This window comes from Crocodylus porosus, unplaced genomic scaffold (assembly GCF_001723895.1).
Source record: "Crocodylus porosus isolate Cpor-Errol unplaced genomic scaffold, CroPor_comp1, whole genome shotgun sequence".
NCBI classification, from domain to species: Eukaryota; Metazoa; Chordata; order Crocodylia; family Crocodylidae; genus Crocodylus; species Crocodylus porosus.
In genome coordinates this window covers 65,522,514-65,542,118 of record NW_017728931.1, presented here as the reverse complement: position 1 = coordinate 65,542,118, position 19,605 = coordinate 65,522,514, and the positions used below count along the sequence as shown (strand labels likewise).

Genomic DNA, 19,605 nt, shown 5'->3' with positions numbered 1-19,605 from the left:
CCCCATTCTCCTCCTTCCTGTGTATGCCACTAATGTTTTGAACATATTTGCAGGCTTCTGTTATGTACTTTTTGAAGCATGGGACCAGAATACAATGTGCACCAAAAACCTGCAGTAAGCTGGGCCACTGCTAATGAGCACCTTTGAATTTCGTGAATAGCACCAATAATATTAGGAGGAAAATTTCCTCTAAAAATAACAGGGTGAGGTCATGCTACAAAGGTATTTAACTTGAATCTGAAAATGTGAAACATCTTATACCAACTACATACAGATGCTCCTTTCTTGCCATTCAACAAATGGGGGCTATAACATTCAAATCCCACTGGGGGGGTGCTGAGAAAAGAAACTGCTTATGTTTCTTTCCTTCCTTTCTTTGAAGCTACTCAAGCATCTCAAAAGCTCCATTGCCTTGTCTCTAAAATAACTGCAAGAAGTCAAAGCAGCCATTCTCAATACTTTCAAGAATCCTATAGCAGCCCCGCAATTGCATAAAAGCATCTCAGCATACACTAAATTGTATTGATCTGTCAGAGGCTCCACTTGCTCACACAAAATACTTTGAAAATCAGCATGTCTAGTGCAGATGATCTTTCACAAGTAAAGCAGCCTCCTTATTCAATTCCACCAGAAAACTGACAGCGTCAGAAATAGCATTCAGCCCTACATTGCAGCACTGTGTGTGCTAAAGTTAGCATGGTACCTAGCTTTAGGAAGAAAATAGCAAGGAGTCAGAGAAGGATGGCTTCAGAGAAGGCATTAGGGGTTGCCCCTCTCTGGGGCTGGAATATGTTTCCCCGTGGGTCTGCAATGCAACATCATACATCTGCCACAGTCTCAAACCTTTCTCATACAGATCGAATCATGGGTGGGAATCTCTGCTCAGTGTATTGTTTGTACTTGAAATATATAAAAGCTTTCAGCATTCTGTTCTACCAAACAGTGGAACTCTATCCCATGTTCACGAGCTAAGAATATATTGTCATGAAAATATAGTGAAAATACAAATTTATTAGCATGATTAGCAGCATCAACAGGGAGGAAAAGATATGCCTTTTTTGTAAGGGAAAAAAAAATCCCTTCTATCCGGGTCTATCCTGAAAGCTGATGAGTGTCTCAGCTTCCACAGATGGCTGATACCCAGCAAATCATAAAAGACTCTAAATTACTAACAGCTTGGTAGTGAACAAAACACATGGTGAAAGATAATGAAGACCATGAAGGCCAGCGGATGAAAGAGAAAGTTTCCTTTACCTTAAAGTCTCCCTCATACACGAAGACTTGTGGTCTGACCACTTGCAATTTATGTTAACCTTTATGTGCAGAGTTGGTACAGTTTTCATCGTTCCCCCTAAATAGTTCTGAAACTGCTGTTATTCCTCGTGTGCATTTCAACCATTTATGATACCCACATCTATCACTCCAAGCATTTGTAACAGACCGTTGTGAAATACCAATACGCAGTTCGTAGGGTTCACATTTTCCTTAGGAGAAATTAGAAATATCTAGACCAAATTAATCCCTAGCGTAATTATAGTGCAACCAGCTGTGTTACACCAGCAGTGAATTTGATTTTGATAGTCTGAGAAGCTGCTCACAGTGGCATTGCACATGAATATAACCTGATATATATTTGCAGAAAAACACAGCTCCAAAAGTAGCAGTTGGCACAATGCAGATGCTAATAATTCTGTTGCTTTGTGTCCTATCATTATGTATGCATCGCACAGTGGTTCAGCTTAAAAGGGTTAAGGAAAGGGCCTCCTCCTTCTCCCCCTCCCCATTGCGGAAAGATCATTCAAACCCATCTGATATTCAGACAGTCGGACAGCAGCTGAGGTTTCATTAAGAATCCCACGTATGGCCAGAAGCAGCATACACCTCAGCGTTTCCGGGAGCTGCAGGCAGCCAGAACAGATGGTAGAAATCATCATCCACAGACAGTCATCAGGGGAACCTCAGGCCACATGCTTGAATTTTTCTCAATGAACCGCATACAAGCAAGGCATTCGATCCATGTGACTGCAGCTGCTCAGCCCTTGGGGAAGGAGGTGGCCTCTGATTGGAGGAACTGTTTCACAGGTTATTAACAGGTCATGCTGTGACATTAACAGTCCGGAAACATCCCATCTCCCAGGGGGCTAAAACAAAAGAAAAGAGAGGTTCCTCATAACTCAAACACAGTTCAGTGCTTACAGATTATGGCAGATAATCTGCTTGGCAACAGCACAGCTCGCAGAGACATTCTGCTATCTGATTTCTTTCATTCTTTCTGTTTCCATTAGAAATGCCTGGAGGAATCCTTTCTACAGCAAAGGGCCTGTGCATATCTCAGAGGAAGAAGCAATGTGGCTTTCCTACAATTTCCAAACATCAAATCCAGATGCAAAAATTATTCTGGCTGCTGCACTGCCTCATTCAAGTGTTCCTAACCTCCTTGTTCCATTCATAATATATTATATTCCATTTTGCTCGTTGATTGCTGCAGCCAGCATGAATTGCCAAACCAGTTCTGACAGCAATGGCACTTACGCTGTTCCTCTCTCTCTTTTTAGGCAGAAATTTTAGTTGGTAAAGTAGTGGAAATGTGGGACTGTAGCAGGGTCACAAGCTAGAATATTATGTTTGGTACTTATAAAATAAAATATTATCCAAAACTCCAAGCAACCTAGAACTTTGTTGGTGTCAACACACTTCAGAACATAGCCACTGACAAATTTACACCATAGGCTCCTTCCATCTGAACTAAATAATACTGTCCAATAGTCATTGGCTCTGCAGGGACATATACAGCCAACAGAGGCATAATGATAGAGTCAGGCACTTGGGGCAGGCATCACACACATGGGCAGCAGCGACTTCTGATTGCAGTTGTGCCACCAGTATGATCTCACTGCTACAGCGACAGATGTATTTTTCGACCTTCCCCCACTAACGTCAGTGACTGGGGCAACTGCCTCAGTCACCCCTCCCTAGTTATACCACTGACAGCCATGCAGTTCTTACATCCATTCAGTTGAAACCAATATTGTCTATGTACATACACATAAACACCAGTACAAAACTGAGACTTCAATGAGAGGTCTTTGAGGTATCTGAATGTTATAGACCGTAGGGATTATAGATTTAAATGACATACAATACGGTCATTTCAACATGTGCCATATAGAGGCCAATCATTTCTTTTGTTTCTATATACTGTCAATATTATGGAAAAATAACAAGGATTTGAACCTGGCACTTTCCAATTGAGGTAGCTTTATAACGTTTCTTATGTTAGCTGACTGTTTCACAATCCACCCATCCACGGAGGGAAGAATTGATTTCCTTTCTTTTAGCCCTCATCTGTGTCACTTTGGTTCCCTCTTTTTTACTGCATTACTCTCCCATCACATTAAGAGTCTCCTTCCCTTCCACTGTTGCAGGCCCTTGTACTTCTCTGCTCTGTTACTAACACACTCCATGTCCTTCCACAGGCAAGTCCCAGATCTTTATCCCAATTGCTCTTCCTCTACCAGATTGTCCAGGCCTCACCATCACAATTCACTGCTTGCAAGACTAAAGTTTGCATGTTCATATCTCACCCATTTCTCACCATACCTCTGTGTTTTGTGTGGTATTACCTCCAGCCTGACACGCGTTACTACTATGTTCATTAAACAAGAGATAAGAAGACTAGCAATAGTCAAAATACCCTGGCACAGAACAATCACTTTGGTACATAAACAGGTAAGGTCTTTTACTTTGTCACAGTAGGGTACACATTTTAAGCCACCCATGCATCTGTACTAGGCTGATTTTGGAAATGCTTATTTTGATGTTCAAATTTCTCTCCCTGTCCCCTTCAGGGCATTTACATTTGATTTTAAACAGTAGAATTGGACGGCAAGTTCTGGGTGTTCTACTAATGTGCTGATACAATTAGTGGAAGATTCCTTTGAAAGTTCATATAGCAGTCAGCCTCACCAGAGATCCTGGAAAAATCATACAGCAGGTCCTCAAGGAATCAATTTCTAAGCACTTGGAAGAAAAGAAGGTGATTAGGAACAGTCAACATGGATCCACCAAGGGCAAGTCATACCTGACAAACCTGATTGCTTTATATGGGGAGATGACTAGCTCTGTGTATACAAGGAAAGCAGTGGATGTGAACACCTTGATGTTAAGGCTTTTGATACAGTCTCTGACATCATTCTTGCAAGCCAGCTTAGGAAGTATGGGTTGGATGGATGGACTGTGAGGTGGATAGAAAAACTGGATGGATCATTGGGTTCAATGAGCAGTGATCAATGGCTCAATGTCTGCTTGGCAGCTGGTATCAAGTGGAGAGCCCCAGGGGTTGGTCCTGGGCTTGGTTTTGTTTAGTATCTTCACCAATGATCTGGATGATGGGATGGAGTGCACCCTCACCCAAGCTGAGTGAAGTAATAGATATACTGCAGGGTAGGGGTAGGGTCCAGAAAGACGTAGACAAATTGGAAGATTAGACCAAAAGAAATCTCAGACGTTCAGTAAGGACAAGTGCAAAGGCCTGCATTTGGGAAAGAACATTCCTATACATCAGTACAGACTAGGGACTAACAGGCTAAGCAGCTCTGCAGAAAAGGACCTGGGGGTTACAGTGGACAATAAGTTGACTATAAGTCAACGGTGTGCCCTTGTTGCCAAGAAGGCTAACAGCATACTGGGCTGCATTGTTAGGAGTGTTACCAGAAGATTGAGCAGTAAGTATTCTTGTCAGTATAGCAGATTAATAGAATGGAAAATGAGGTACAATTTGTATCTGAAGATGCAAAAAGTAGCATGTAAAATTCAACCATCCCAACATATGACTAAATTAATCATCCCATTTTAACAGAGTCCTGTTAAAATATTTCTTCTTTAAAATGGAAATCCTTTTTATCCTAAGAGCTGTATACTACTAAGTTTAGACATTTTCTGATTTATGACAAAGAATACTTTTCACATGATTTGTTGTCAAGAAAAGCCTTTGTGTTCTAGCAAATGGCATTGTTAAATACAGCGCAAAGAATAGGATTATTTTTGAAAAAAAGTGTTAATGATTTTGTGTGAAGTTAGGACTTGTGAAAGATGCTAGGCTGACAAGCCTATGAACTGAAGCCCCTATTTATCCCAAAAGAAAACAAAGACAGCAGCTTCCCTACACTCTCCCGCCAACACAGGAACAGTGAAACAGATCAAAGGAGAATCAAGTCCAATATCCTTTTTCTTGAAACCAAATACTTTAGAGAAAAGGCTAAACTTAGCAGTGGGCATAAACATTATAGCATGCTCATTTCCCTGTCTATGCAAATTCTGCCCATGCAACAGGAATTAACTGTTAGTTTATATTTGGAAACATGCTGATAATGTCCCCCATAACTTTTTATCCTAGATCAGGGGCCGGCAACATACAGCCCATGGGCCACATTTGGCCCACAAAGCCACTACATCCAGCCCACGGAGTTGAAGGGCTTTGCTTGTGCCCGTACCGCATATGCTTATCCCAGCCCCTTTCCTCTCCCTGGCTATGTGCAAACTCAGCTCACAGCTGGTGAAGAGTTGTGCTGCAGCTGGGGAGCTGCAAACTGCATCCATGCTGCCTCTGCCTCTTCCTACTCCCTCTCTCCCACCCCCCACCTCCCAGCTGCAACACGGGCACAGCTGGAAGCTCCCCAGCCCCAGCACAGCTCCCCAAGGGCTGGAAGTGCTGCAGCCAAGAGAAGGGTGAGAGCCAGGGCCGAGCAGAGAGGAGCTGTGTTGGAGACACGGCTCTTCCAGCTGTGCCCACACCACAGCTGGGAGACAGAGGGGAGGGAAAGTGGGGAGTGGAGAGAAGCAGCCGTAATTCGGATGAAGTTTGCAGCCCCCCACCAGCTAGAAGGTGAGCTGGCAAAACAGCCAGGATGGGGGAGGAGAGGCAGGAGTGAGGGCTGGCAAAAGTGGCCATAGGCACAGCTTCCAATTGTCTGGGCTTAGCATGAGTGCAAGGCAAGCCCCCAGTCACTGATGTGTCAACAAAACTACATGGTCAACATCCAAGTGGAGCCAGATTGCTCCATCCCATGACTCCTTAAGGCTAGGGACAGACATTACACATAAACTGGTTTAAATGATCAGAAACTGGTTTAAACCTGTAACAGAACAGATGTTCAGTGCACATAAACCAGTTTGAAAATGGCTGAAACCAGTCTGAGATAAACCTGGTTGAATGTAGTATCAGACTTAACTGATTTGGGTCAAACCTTGCTGGTTTACATTAAACTAGATTCCCCCAGCATCCCATCATGCTCTCTGGGCTGCATGGGGCTCTCTGCTGCACAGCAGGGCTGGCCCCTCCCCTCTGTTCCCTGGCTGCAACCTTGGCAGAGACTGTGAGCTGCATCCCCACTCCCTCTCACCACTCCTTGCTAAGCAGGCATTCCCCACTCCCCTCTGCCTTGATGAGAGGTGTCTGTGTATTAGCCAACCACATGCCAGCTAAGGTCCATGCTGCGTCAACAGGCAGAATCAACAGGTAGCTGGTAATGTCCCTCTGTTGTTTTCTTAATAGGGTAATAAACACTGAGTTAGGGGTGATAAACACTGTTACCTCAATTCCCTGCTGGGCTAATTAGAGCATCCTGCTGGGGCCTGGCCATGCCCCCCCCTCACCTCAGTACTGTGGAAGAGACGGGTGGGGAGGGCTGCCCTAGCGCCCCACAGCTTCTAGCCTGAGCTACTGCAGGCATATGCCTGATTTCTGGGATGTTTGTGCAGTTACAAAATGATTTAGCCTAACCAGGTTACACTAACCTGCAAGGATTGAATCAATTCAGGCTCAGGCTTTTTGAATGTCTATCTCTAGCTTAAAGGTTGCCAACAACTGTCCCAGATAGTTTAACTCAGAATATGCCCATTATAGTTCATGATTAGGTACACTAATCAGGAGTGCAGGGACAGAGCCAAGTGCCTGTGACACAAGGGCAGTAGTGACTTCTCATTACTGCCACAATCACAATTGTGACTACATGGCTGCCAACAGCAGCTGAGTTTTTTATGCCCCCTTCACCAAGTCAACACCCAAGGCAGTTGCCCCATTTGCCCTATCCTAGTTACACTACTGATATTAATCCTTTTTAAAATCCAACTAAATTCTACTAAATGATATGCAGGGAAGAGTCCCAGAAGTTAACTTCTTGTTGTATCCTCAAATCAATTTTAAATGTGTGACCTTTAGATTTAATTAAGCACCCTGCTCTTGCATTCTGGTCAGATATGAACAGGAGTGCCTGGCTGACCTCATCTTCACTTATTTCAGATCATTCAATTCCTGTCACCTTGCATTTGCCTCCTTTCTAAATTACACCTTGTCATATTTGGAAGCATTTTTATATTTCTAATCTAGAGGTTCTTAACCCATTTTAGACTCAAGGCATCCCTCAAAAATGCCAGTTCTTAGTTTTAATTCATTGTTTTTACAGAAAAAAGAGCAATTCTTCTGTTGCAAAGAACTCAAACCATAACAGATAGGAATGTTTTTGACACTGTGGATCCCTATTTGAAATCTCTGGGTTTATCTTGTGACTCATGTCTATGAGTTGGCGCAACTACCATTGCTAATACTGAGCAGCAGCCCCTGACTCCTTTAAAAGGATCTCAAGGCACCTCTGGATGTCACAGCTGTCCTGACTGAGAATGACTGTTTTAATCATTTCTGTTGCCCCACTCCTAACAGTGACTAGATCAATTTTAAGATAGGGTGATTAAGAAATGAGCACATTTTCTTAGGGGAGGCTGCATCCCTGATTTGTGCAATTTGAGGTTGCACAATTTTATAATATTTTCAGCTTAATTTTCTAGTGGCAAGATGATAATACAGTCACATAACCATCCCTTCCGTGGCTTCTCTATTAAGACTATCAACAAAATCCCCTGTGGTTGCTGTAGTTTTGGTGACAATTGAATCAATGGGAACTGCACTCAGACTAGCAACTCTTTTCACTGGTCATCACTTCACATCCCATGTTTACCCTCAGCAAGGAAGCTCCCTCCAATAATACAGTACATTGTCATCCTCTCCACACCAGTCTCAGCAGGATACCCATAGGCAGCCCATTCTCTAAACTGAAAAAGGTTATCATGCAGACCAAGACATGGATGAACACAAGTTTAGCATAATGTCGAAACATATTCCTCTGCTTTGCTGTGAGGTTACAAAGCTTTTCAGGAGAGCAAGACAAGGCTGAAACATTGTGAAGAACAATATGAGGGGGCATTTTAAAAGATTCTGAAATACTGTGGAGCCAGTGGTGATGCGTAGGGGGTCCACGGGGGTGCATGTGCACCCCCTGAGAGCACTGGCGCAACCCCTGACTGGCCGCGCTCCCCGCTTAGGCAATGGACGGGGGGGGCAGGTGGGAGCACCAGTGCCCCCCTACAAGGGCTGGCCAGGCAGTGGGCACGCTGTGGGCAGTGGGCCAGGCAGTGGGCACGCCTGCTGGCCAGGCAGTGGGCACACCACCGCCACTTCTGGAAGTGCCACAACCACTTCCAGGAGCGTTGTGGCCACTTCCAGGTTGGTGAGTTTTGCTGCAGGGACAGCCCCCACTCCGGCTGGTGACATAGGCTGCAGGCCCCCCACCGTCCCCAGTCATTGATTGGTCATGGGGGGGGGGCATGTGCCCGCTCCTAAGGTGGCACCAGTCACCCATTTGTGGAGCCATTGCCTATTTGTGACATTATCATGGTAACAAGATCCTGAAGCACAACTAAGATCAGCACATTCACTTTTAGCAGTTCAACTGAAGAAAAATAATGAGGATTCAGCAAAACCTAGTTGCTGTTTTGCAAAGTTGGGAGTTTATTATAGCTACTGGCAAGACAATGAAGTATGCAAAACGATGGGAGAGAATACAGTAGATCATATAATGAAGGAGGCACTCTGGACAACATTATCTTTTATTCTCTTATGTTTCTTAGTACTTCAGGAAATGCTGGAATCATCATAAAGAAGCAGGCTGAGCAAGGTGAAGGAAGGATACCAGAGATGTACCACTGATTCAGTCTGAGTGATCAGTGACTCACTGCTCAGTCACCAGAGTTACTGATTGCCAGACACAACCCTGTGCCTTCTGAGAACAGGACCATGCAGAAATGTTTTAGAAAAATGAAAGTAAATTTAAAAGCATGTGTAAGAAAGACAAATACATAGCAAACAGGAAGGGCAGAGAATGGCAAACAGAGACAAGGAAGCAACAGAGATAGAAGCAAATACGTACAGATATAATCATGGACATAGAGAAAGGCAAATACATAAAAAGCTGAGACTAGAAAAAAATTTATATAACAAATCTTGCAGGAGCTTTTTAAGCTCATAAAGGTGGTACGTGGGCATAAGGATATTTTTGCAACATAAAGCCAGAAATTAAAAATGACTGCTTTAATAAATACTTATAAAAATACAGTATCTAGGAATTAATTGTAGTTTTCATTGCAAAAAGTTTCTGTCCTTTATAGTTGCAGAGAAAAGCTTGACAATTTTAACCATGAAAGGGCAAAAACTATAAGTACTTTTTTAAAGGAAACTCTATTACTTTTACCCCATCCACATGGTTGTCTGAACACAACATTATTTCAAAATCCTTGAGGTCGGGGGGGGGATCCCGAGGCAGTGTGGTGTTGTTGTCACACTCCACTTTCCACATTGTAGCTTGGTAGCTGCAGGTCCCTGCACCCCTAGATACCTGGATCCCCTGTGCAGTCTGAACCACACAGCAGGAGCACCCTCTAGGGACCCTTTTTTTAAGTCTTCAAAGCAGGTAAGACTCTGCCCACCACTCCTCCTTTCCTCTCCATGCTCAGTAGTACCTCTCCTCCCATTCTTCCCTTCACCCTCTCTGCTTATGCACAAGAAGGGGAGACCCGCTTGCTATCACCACAGTCCCCAGAAGACCAGGGGCCAGGGCCGGAGCTGTTCCTGCCCTACTCCAGCTGGTGTGGTTGTATGAGGAACTGGGCTCAGCCAAGGATAGCGGTAACAGCAGTTGCAGGTGGCTCTCCCCCTCCCTGCTGAGTCCTGCCAGGTGTGCTCTGCTAACCCAGGAGCAGGTGCTGGACTGGGAAACCCACCCACTGTCCCTGGCTGAGCTTAGATCCATAGAGCCACTCCCTGCACTCCAAGTGGAGAAGGAGTGGCTGGGACAGTGCTGGTGGTGAGTGGCTCTCCCCTTCTTGGGTCCAGAGGTGTGGGTAGAGAGGAGAACAGGGAAAGGAGAGGAAGTGTCTCCAAGCACAGAGAAGAGGGCGACAAGAGCTGGGGGTGGGGAGTCTTCACTCCTTTAAAGACTTAAATAAAAAGTCCCCAGCTGCTGCTCCTGTGGTGTGGTCAGCCCTCTCCAGGAAACAATGCAGCCATCTTCAAAGCATCAACTTCTGCTCCCACACCCCACTTTTCAAAATCTTGGATCCACCTATGCTTGAGGTTGGCAATTCTGAAAATGTCATCATTGTGTTTTGTTGCAGTTTACACCCACGTGGTAAATTGCTACATAAAGTGCAAGTGGGTTGGCAAAGCAAGTGTTCACGTTCACATAAGGAAAAGAAGAACATTTTCATTTTTTATTTTTTATTTTTTTGGAAATTCTGTTGCATCCCAGCAGCACTGTTTTTTTAAAGGAGGTTAGAACCCTGCCTGCTCAGTTTCTGAAGTAGATGTAATCAAGAGGTGCAATCTCTGGAATAAATATCAGCAAGAGAAGATTTAGCATCAGACTGGAAAACAGTTTTTGTTTGTATCCCAAACACACTGCTAACCTGATTCATTTACATTTTTTGAAAGTAACATGATATAGCGAGTTCCTTGAAAGATGAAGCTATTTTCTATCACCCTGAAGTATCTTAAAGTGACAGGCAAAGTCATACCAGCAAATTTGATGTTAGTACCAAAATAATCGGCTGAAAAAGTGTTCCAGCTCTTTTATTGCTCCTATCAAAATTATGAACATCTGCCAGTGGCCAGCTGTCCAAGCAGTCTAAGCTGGCTCTGGAATCAGTGATAGGGGTCTCATTCAGGGGGTCTCATCCAAAGTCCCTAAGAACCTTTCTACTGAGTAAAGGTAGCTTTGTTGAAGACCTTAGTGATCTGCACCCCTACTTCATGATCCACTAAAGGCTGGGGGAAGAAAACAACAATCTGCTGTTGCTGCCATGTTATATAACCTGTTTCATGAACTCTTGTAAGGACAGAGGTAGGAGGGATTTCTACTGAAATAGATCTTTTATACTAAAGCATGCGGTAGTTTAAAAATACAAAACTATATAAATACCCGCATGCAAAGTAATGTGGATTTCCTCAGCTCTTATGAAATCAAAAAGATGCCTATTGCCCTGCACATTTTTCTAGGAACTAGGCTGAGACATGCTATGCTACCAAAAAAATGATGTAATTAAAATTGCTCAATAGGTAGAACTAAATAAATCCCCTCTTCTCTTCCCAAGGTTAAAGCCAAAGCCTTGGAGACAGCAAATTAAAATATAATCCAGCATATGTATTACACTGCAGTGTTTGATAGATGCAAGTTTCAGGTACATCTAACTAAGCAGTGCCCATCGCAGATCCAATTGGCTCACCCTGTGGGAGATGTCTGTTTATCACACCTGGCAGACCAACTGCCTACAAAATACAGTACGGTAATCATAGCTGGTTTGGTAACAACAGACAGGTCGCAGCAAGAATGGGGTTTTACTAAGTGAACCTGGAGCAACGGAAGGAACTTGAAACATTTCAAGCTATTGCAGAAGCAAAATAGTGCTATTATTTGGTATCCAAATGCTCAGCGCTTGCCAATATTTGTCATAGTCCTTCTTTAGCCTGAACAACACAGAACAAGGTAATGGGACAGACTATATAATTTTGGCCCTCGATCAGTGAAACAGAAGTGAAAAGGCTGCATCCAATAGCAGCTGATCTTTATTTTAGCAAATGAGAAACACATCGCTCTTAAGCAACTAAAAGCAAAATTCCTTTTCTTTGAGGTCTGCCACAGGCCACCAGATATTGAGACAATTCCCACCTTTTCTTAACAGGCAGACAGGAAATTTTTCATTCAGAAATCCCAATTAGCATGTTTTACAGCAGGTGTTCAAGTGAAATCATATGCATCTGAGTAAAGGCTTAAAGGCCCAGGATTATCTTATAACGCCAAAACAGGATAATTTAATCAGGCCCACACATGCTGGGCACATCTACATGTGCCCCTGCTGGGGTACAGAGTACAGGCCTTGGGGCCCACTGCCTTGCCCAGTGAGTAGTTATTTATGCCAATGCACTGAATAATAGCATTTTATACCCAGTTATCACAGATACAAATGATAAAAACAGGGACTCTTGAGGAGCAGGCCCTAGATCAGAGCTGGGCAAAATGGTGGATCCAGGTGGTGGTCAGACTCCATTTCCCAGAAGCGCCTGCCCACATTGCTGTGGCAGGGCTGTGACAGCATGGGGCCAGGGTTTCCAATGGAGACCAGCCCCAGCTGTGCACTGGCAGGGTGCACAGCTGGGCAGTGAGCTGCTTCAAGTCCAGGGCTGGGATCTTGTGGCAGTGACAGTGTGATCTGGAGCCGGGGCAGGACTGCAATCCTCTGCGCCCACACGTTACGGGTGCTTCTGGGGCTGCTCTCCATGGAAAACCTGGGCCTGAGCTCTCATGGCCCCACCACTGCTGGGGTCTTCATGGAAACTGGCTGCAGTGATGCAAGCAGAGGCTGCTGGGAAATGGAGTCCACTGCAGGCCTGATCCATCTCATGGGCAGGACTTTTCCCATCCTTGCCCTAGATGTTTCAGTCTGGTTTCTCTTTTTGTACACACTGTAATACCCTTACAGTTTGTGAAAGCCTGCCTCTGCCTAATCTTGTGTCTGTGTTTAAGGGACACCAATAAAAGGTGTGGAAAGCACAGTACCACCACTGGCCAGTTATTCAAGCCATACCAGTATCCCAAGAGAGGAAGGTCAAGATGCATCAACCAGCATGGCTGTTCTACAAGCATCCCCTTCAAGAGTAGTGGAGTTTCTTCTAGAGCACTCATTTGACCACTATTCCCAAAAGTGGTGGGAACCCTCTAAATCTATCTGAGTTATTTGAGAGTTTGGGTTGCAGCCTGGCACTTCCTCAAGATAAACTTCCTCAGATAACAGCTGAAAACTGCAACCTGATTCTTAAATGTTTAGGGTTGAGATTGATCCTCACTGACACCTGTGAAATTTGTTGAATTGAATAACTGAGGGCTAAATACCACCTTAAATTTCTCCTATTGAAACAATTTTATTCTTATCTGTGCATCCCAGCTTGTCTTGGATTTATTTCTCAACCTTTTTATTTCTTTCCGGTTGCACAACAAATATAAAAACAGAATATAAGCAATGTCTAAAGAATGAGACTGCTGAGAAGGGAAGAAATAAAGATCAGGAGATTCTGAGCTAAAGACACCACTCTATCCTGAATCAAAGCCACCTGAATCAGAGATTAGATAGATGCACTGTTAAATATAAATTGGGCGACTCTACATGAGATGGTACGGTACAGTAGATTTCATAGATTTCATAGACATTAGGGCTGGAAGGGACCTCGGGAGATCATCGAGTCCAGCCCCCTGCCCAAAGGTAGCTACTGCACTGTAGCTCATTGCTATGACGCAGTAGCATTGCTGGGCACTAACCATGTAGGAGTAATACTGCACAAAAGTAATGACCTATGGTGCAGTAGCTCATTACTACAGTGCAGTAGCATCTGGCAAAAACCATGCAGAAACGGTACTGCTCAGTAACGCCGGGTACTGCACAGTCATTTAGTATTCGCATATTCATCCTGCTTCTTGGTTGATAGTGGTCTTTTGGCAGGGAAGAGAGAAATAAACCTTATAGGAAGCCAATTAATTTTACACAATATCCAAATACAGCTAGTTGATAAATACTTGCCTTATGGCGTTTCTATTTGTACAGTTTTAAAAGGTATTGGTGAATTTATTACCTTGATTTTCTATGTGTATCATATGTATTATATAATCAATTACGTGGCCCACAATAGGGTTGTCAAATTATCAGAGTCTGTGCATAAGTATGAATTTATAGCAAGCTTTTGGCTCAATTTTCCTCTTTATTACACCTTTTATCTCACTTTTCTTCAAGTAAGAAGAGTTTTACCAGCATACAATTTGTGAAATGGATTAAAATAACAAGCTCTCTAGAACAGGGATGCTTAAATCCCAGCCCACAGACCCATGGAGCCATGTCATCTGGCCCACAGAGCTCCAGATGAGTTCTAAAATTTGGCAGCAGAGGAGCAGTAACAGCATCAATTTCTGCTCCCCTGCTACAAAATTGCCAGACCTGTGAAAAGGCCAATAGCTTGGCCCTGCATGCTAAATTGGGTGCACAGAACTGAGGTATGCAATGCCCAAGGTGGCATTGGAGCTCAATCGGGTAATGTGGGGCCCAGGAGGAATAGGGGCTGATCCTCATCTGTAGGGCTGGATCCAGCTTTTGGACCAGCCCCATCTGGCCCAGGGGACCAAAACATTATGCCTCTACCCTAACATATTTGTAATAGTTCTTCTTTATTCTGAACAATACAGAACAAGGTAAGGAACAAACTATAATTTTGGCATTCTGAGTGAAACAGAAGTGAAAGGGCTGTATCCAATAGCAGCATACATTATGGGCCATTGCTGTATTGTGTAATCCCTTCTACCACATGGAGTGCCACTTTGTTCAAGTGGAAATAAAAGCACAGAATGCAGGAATGATGAATCAGTCCCACTGTTGTGAAATCATCATTACTCTAAAAAGCCCTACCCTAAGATGCATGTTCTCCACTCCTTGATTTATTGCCATTTGGGATTTATGGTCTAATTCCAAGCCTTTGCTTAGGCAAAACTTCCTTTGCTTGAGCACAGATTGCAGAATTGTTCTCTCAAATTACAGATTATTGACCTGGCAGATCATACTAGCTGCTTATAACTATAAATATTAATCCAACCTCCAATAAATCAGTTTGTGGTATATTCATACATTGACCAGTCATAAACCTTAAGTGAAATAACTTCAGTTTTCTTTTACCAAAATTATCCACTGGTAGAAGTTACACTGGACAGTAATGGCCCACAAAATTCCTGATTAAAAAACAGTCTTTAGCACAGGGGTAGCATAAAAAAGAGCACCAAAATAACACCAAGGGGCTTTCTTGGGGCTTTTGAAAGCTATTCTTGCACTGAGAATTTGGCCCCCTAAAGAAAACTTTCAGCTGTAGGCCACTGAAAGTGATTTCACTTTGGAATGAATGCCTGAAGAAAACAGGGATTTCAAACGGGAAGGCCTGGCAACGCAAACGGTTGCATGTTTGAGTTTTATAATAGTGTTGTGGCCCTGACGTTAAAAGAAAAAAAAACAGTATGTCAGCAACTCACTGGAGGCAATGGTAGTTATCAATCAGTAATGTGCAGTAGATTTAAGCAGCTTAATAGAGGGCAAAATTCACATTGATTAACGACTAAGGAAGTATTCACTGAATTGGAGGTTTCAAGGAATTACAATCCGATTAAAATTCCATTTTAGAAATGAAGGGATATAGGATGCTAATCAGTCTAAACCAGAGATGATTAGTGCTGAGTATTTGTAACAGCTGGGGCTATTGTGACAAAAAACAAAACTTGACTCATTTTATGTACGTATTTATTTATTCATTTCAGGAACTAGAAAATGTCAGAGTGAATCTCCACCACCCACAATCCTTGTCATTCAGTGGCTGGCATTTGTAGCAAGGAAAACCAGAGACCATATGGTCAGCTCTCATGGCAAAAGGCAAATGATGAGATTGCAAGGTTGTCTGCAATGAAATAAATGATGTGTGGCACAAGTATCCTAGGAAAATCCCTGGCTCCTCTAAAGCCTTTAAAACTCGGGAGATTCGTAAAGAGGATTTTGAGGAACTCAAGTTAGGGAAGACTGGCAAGCAGGCATGAAGGTTCTGCGTAGACAAGTTACCATAAGCCAGACTCGAATTCATCATAGGATCTTTTTAGAAATTTTCGGAAACAGGTTTGCCGAAAAATGCAGACTCGTTGAGCCCAAAACATTTTGTGAAAACATCATTGGATCAAAAAATGGAATTGCTCCAACTGGAAACGTGCAAGGATCCAGTGTCTGTGACAAGTCTACCCATGCTAAGACTTGAGGGGCCTGTAAGCCTGCTGCTGGGGAGCCATGAACCTGCAAGCCCCAGTTCTAACTGAAGCTCAGATCCAGGCTCTGCAGCCAAGAGTGTCATCTTGTGTTAGGCTTCTCAGGTCTCCCAGACTCGTGCTCAGTCCCACACCACTCTCAGGGATCCCTGGTGCTGCCTTTTCACTGCAACTGCCTGTTTCTGTGAAATCAATGGCCATCACAAAGTCCCTAGTGGACTCCATGGATACTCTGGCATGTCTCCTTTTTCAGGGTCAAAGCTCTGCTTGGAGCAGGGACTCAGTTTACAAACTCAGGGAAACATTTCAGTAGGAGAAGGGTGAAATATGCCTTACGGCACATAAATCTTTGTGAAGTGGCAAGCTCAGGGGCTTGTTTGTAAGAGGAGAAGATTTAAGGCAGTCCTTCTCATCAGCTTCTAAATTAAATCGGCCATCTCTGAGCTTCAGTATTTATATCAAGCCATTAACAGCCTCTAATCTGAGCCATCCCAATCCACTTTTGTACAGTTTCCTTGTGCTTTCTTTCAGCTCCATTATCTACAGTATTGTTTGGCTCTGGTACGACTGCTAAATACAAGAACAAAGATCCGGCCATTTCAGACAGAGCTGTGCAAAGCAACAGTTAAGATTTAAATCCTTTAATTGGAGCCAACATCTGTTATCAATTGAAGTAGTGAACACTGATCCAAACTTGGAGTCATTCTGGCAAATTAAACCTTTTCTAATGATTTCTCAAGATAACCGCTAGCTAAGGAAACCTGATGGATGCAATCTGAGTATAACTCATTATCTGCATGCTTGATTTCATATCCATCCCCCTATTTTCCAGAATGAACATCCTTATATAAACATGTGCTTGATCCTGGACAAGGACAACATTAAATATGTCTGGATACATACTGACAGCATTACAAAAAGTATTTATTTTATTTGTATTTTATGCATAATGCTTTAAGACACACTCATCCCATACATGTCTAATGCTTAATGACTACAAGTTATTTTTCTTTGTGATTTCTGTACATGTAGAAGACTTAAAAATAATTCCAATCTACAATTGACTAGACCACTTCATCCTATGAGGTCCTCTGCATTGTCCAAAAGCATAAAACATGGCCAAGGAAAACAAAGCAAATGGTAGACATCAGTAGGCCTCACAAAAACGTGACAATGAATGTGAAACAAAGGGCTGGACCTGACTTCCCTACAACTAATGAGACATAGAGAATCCACAAGACTTTTCAGTGTTGCTATCCTTGCAATTCACAATTATGGCTACTGTTGCTTTTATCCAAGAAGCATCTCACATTTACTCTTGCCCATTTGATAGTTCAGAAACAGAATGGAGTCCACTCCAGACGTGTATTTCTTTGTCAGTCAGCCTTGATAGGTAACTGCTGGCAGAGCTGGCCTTAAGAAAATAGTGCCCTGGGCAAACTTGTATGGTGGTATCCCCCGCCAGCATGTCCCCACAGGCCTCTGCAGATAGAGGTAGGCAGGCAGGGGCACAAGTCTAGAGCAAGCACCACCCCACCCACATGGCCGAGCCTGGCTCCTGAGCAGTGGCTTCAGGGACACCAGCTCTGAAGCCATGGACAGATGGCACTGTCCCTGCCTCACGTTCCACCCAGTAGACTGTCAGAGGAGGCCGTGCCCAGGGGGCTGCCATGGCAGGTCAGGGACATGTCCTGATTCCACCTGAACCTGATGCAGGGCTGGGGCTACCAAGGTGGGGAGCGGCATGGTGGGGGGAGGGCAGAGCAGAATGGGGCACTTACCCACTCCATGCTCTGGAGGGCACAGGACAGGCTAGGACTGGCCAGTACAGGTGCACCAACTGGAGTGGAGCCAGCAGCCAGAAAGGGAGAAATGGAAAGTTTGGAGTCAACCAGGAGGCAGCAGGGCAAGTCTCTGGCCCCCCACATCATTCCCTGCTTCCCTCTGCCTGCCCCTCCCTGGACCAGGATCATGGGGTGATGGGAGGGTGGGGGCAGTGTCCTGCACGGGTGAGCCAGGGGTTTATGGGGGTAGCTGGCCCCTGCTGGGTAGAGCTGGGCACCACTCCTCCTGCCTGGGGAGAGGAATCAGCCAGGGTGGGGCAGGGCAGCGGGGTGCTTGGCATCCCCGACCACGGCACCCTGGGCAGTCGCCCACGTCGCCCAACCGTAAGGCTGGCTCTGATGGCTGTTTGACAGAGAAATCTGTGGTAGCAGAGAGAGGGTGGAAGCCTGGTTTAGCGAACATGACTCATTGTCACTGGGTGGCAGAAGGGTTGTGTCTTGGGCTAGTGAAAAATATACTCTTTTGGTGGGCTAAAATTATTTTATTGGTGATATTATAGTTTCATACATTATATACCTAATATGTCTTAGATTTTAATCTGCATCTATTTAAGAGACTGTAGCTTTAAGCATAAATGAATGAAACTACATTTCCGATACTATTCTCAGGGTGCAAGAAGGGTAGGAAAGTGGAATTGAAAGGACTGCCCAGCAGCCATTTAGGTGCATGAGCTGAATCTCTCCTTCTTCTCCAAAGTTGGCTATAAAACACTTGGAGGCTTGAGGCTAAGAGAAACTGCAAAATACAGGAAATGGACATTAAAATGAGAAAGCACAGGAAGCAGCAGAACCATTTTAAAGGCTGGGGACTGGACCTGAGGTGCACTGGGCTGTTTTGATGAAGGGAAAATATCATCTGTTGTTTTGCTGAGACCTGAGACTGTAATTATTGGCACTGTTCAGGTGTCAGCCAGCAGAGTCTATGAGACATGTGCATAATCCAATGCATTTCAAAGCAAAGTGGAACCTCCATGTGGAACCAAAAAGATTTATGAAAAGCGAATTATAAAAAAGCTACCTGTGTATTTGTGGAACGCATTTGTAGCATGGTCACCTCTCAGCTGTCAAGATACTGCTTTTCAATCCAAAATAACTGCAGGGCAAAGTGTACAGCCACTCCTTCTACTGACTCCAGCATAAACTTTCCCAGCTCTACCCACTCTCTCAGCATAACCCAATTACCATGGGTGTTATAGGGGAGATCAGTGAAGGGTTGCCTTCACTAGGGCATAAGCCCCAGTTGTCCTGAGGGTATTTTTGAGGGGCTGTTCCCACTCCTTCCTGCTTCCTGAGTAGCACACTATTTGTTAGGAGTGACTAACTCCTTACATAACATTGTTTAATGTTCCACTTACTGTAACTGCAAATTCAGTTGCTTGCATAAGAGTCACATTACAATTAACCCTCACATCATTTCCCGAAATTCCTACATACTTTTTAAACTGATCCCTTGCTCTATAGGACATACAAATATAAATGTTAAATGTAATAATATTTCACTCAAAAACAACATTTTCCATCCAAACATCTTGAAGTGATTTACA

The 19,605-nt window shown here is 43.9% G+C and overlaps 1 long non-coding RNA gene across 1 annotated transcript; it reads right to left on the bottom strand.

Moving 5' to 3' along the window:
- Window positions 1–955: 955 nt before the first annotated feature.
- Window positions 956–19,345, bottom strand: LOC109316879. Its single transcript, XR_002102940.1, has 2 exons — window positions 19,080–19,345; window positions 956–2,141 (listed from the first exon to the last, which is right to left on the bottom strand). It is a non-coding gene; the product is annotated as an uncharacterized LOC109316879 (long non-coding RNA).
- Window positions 19,346–19,605: the final 260 nt, after the last annotated feature.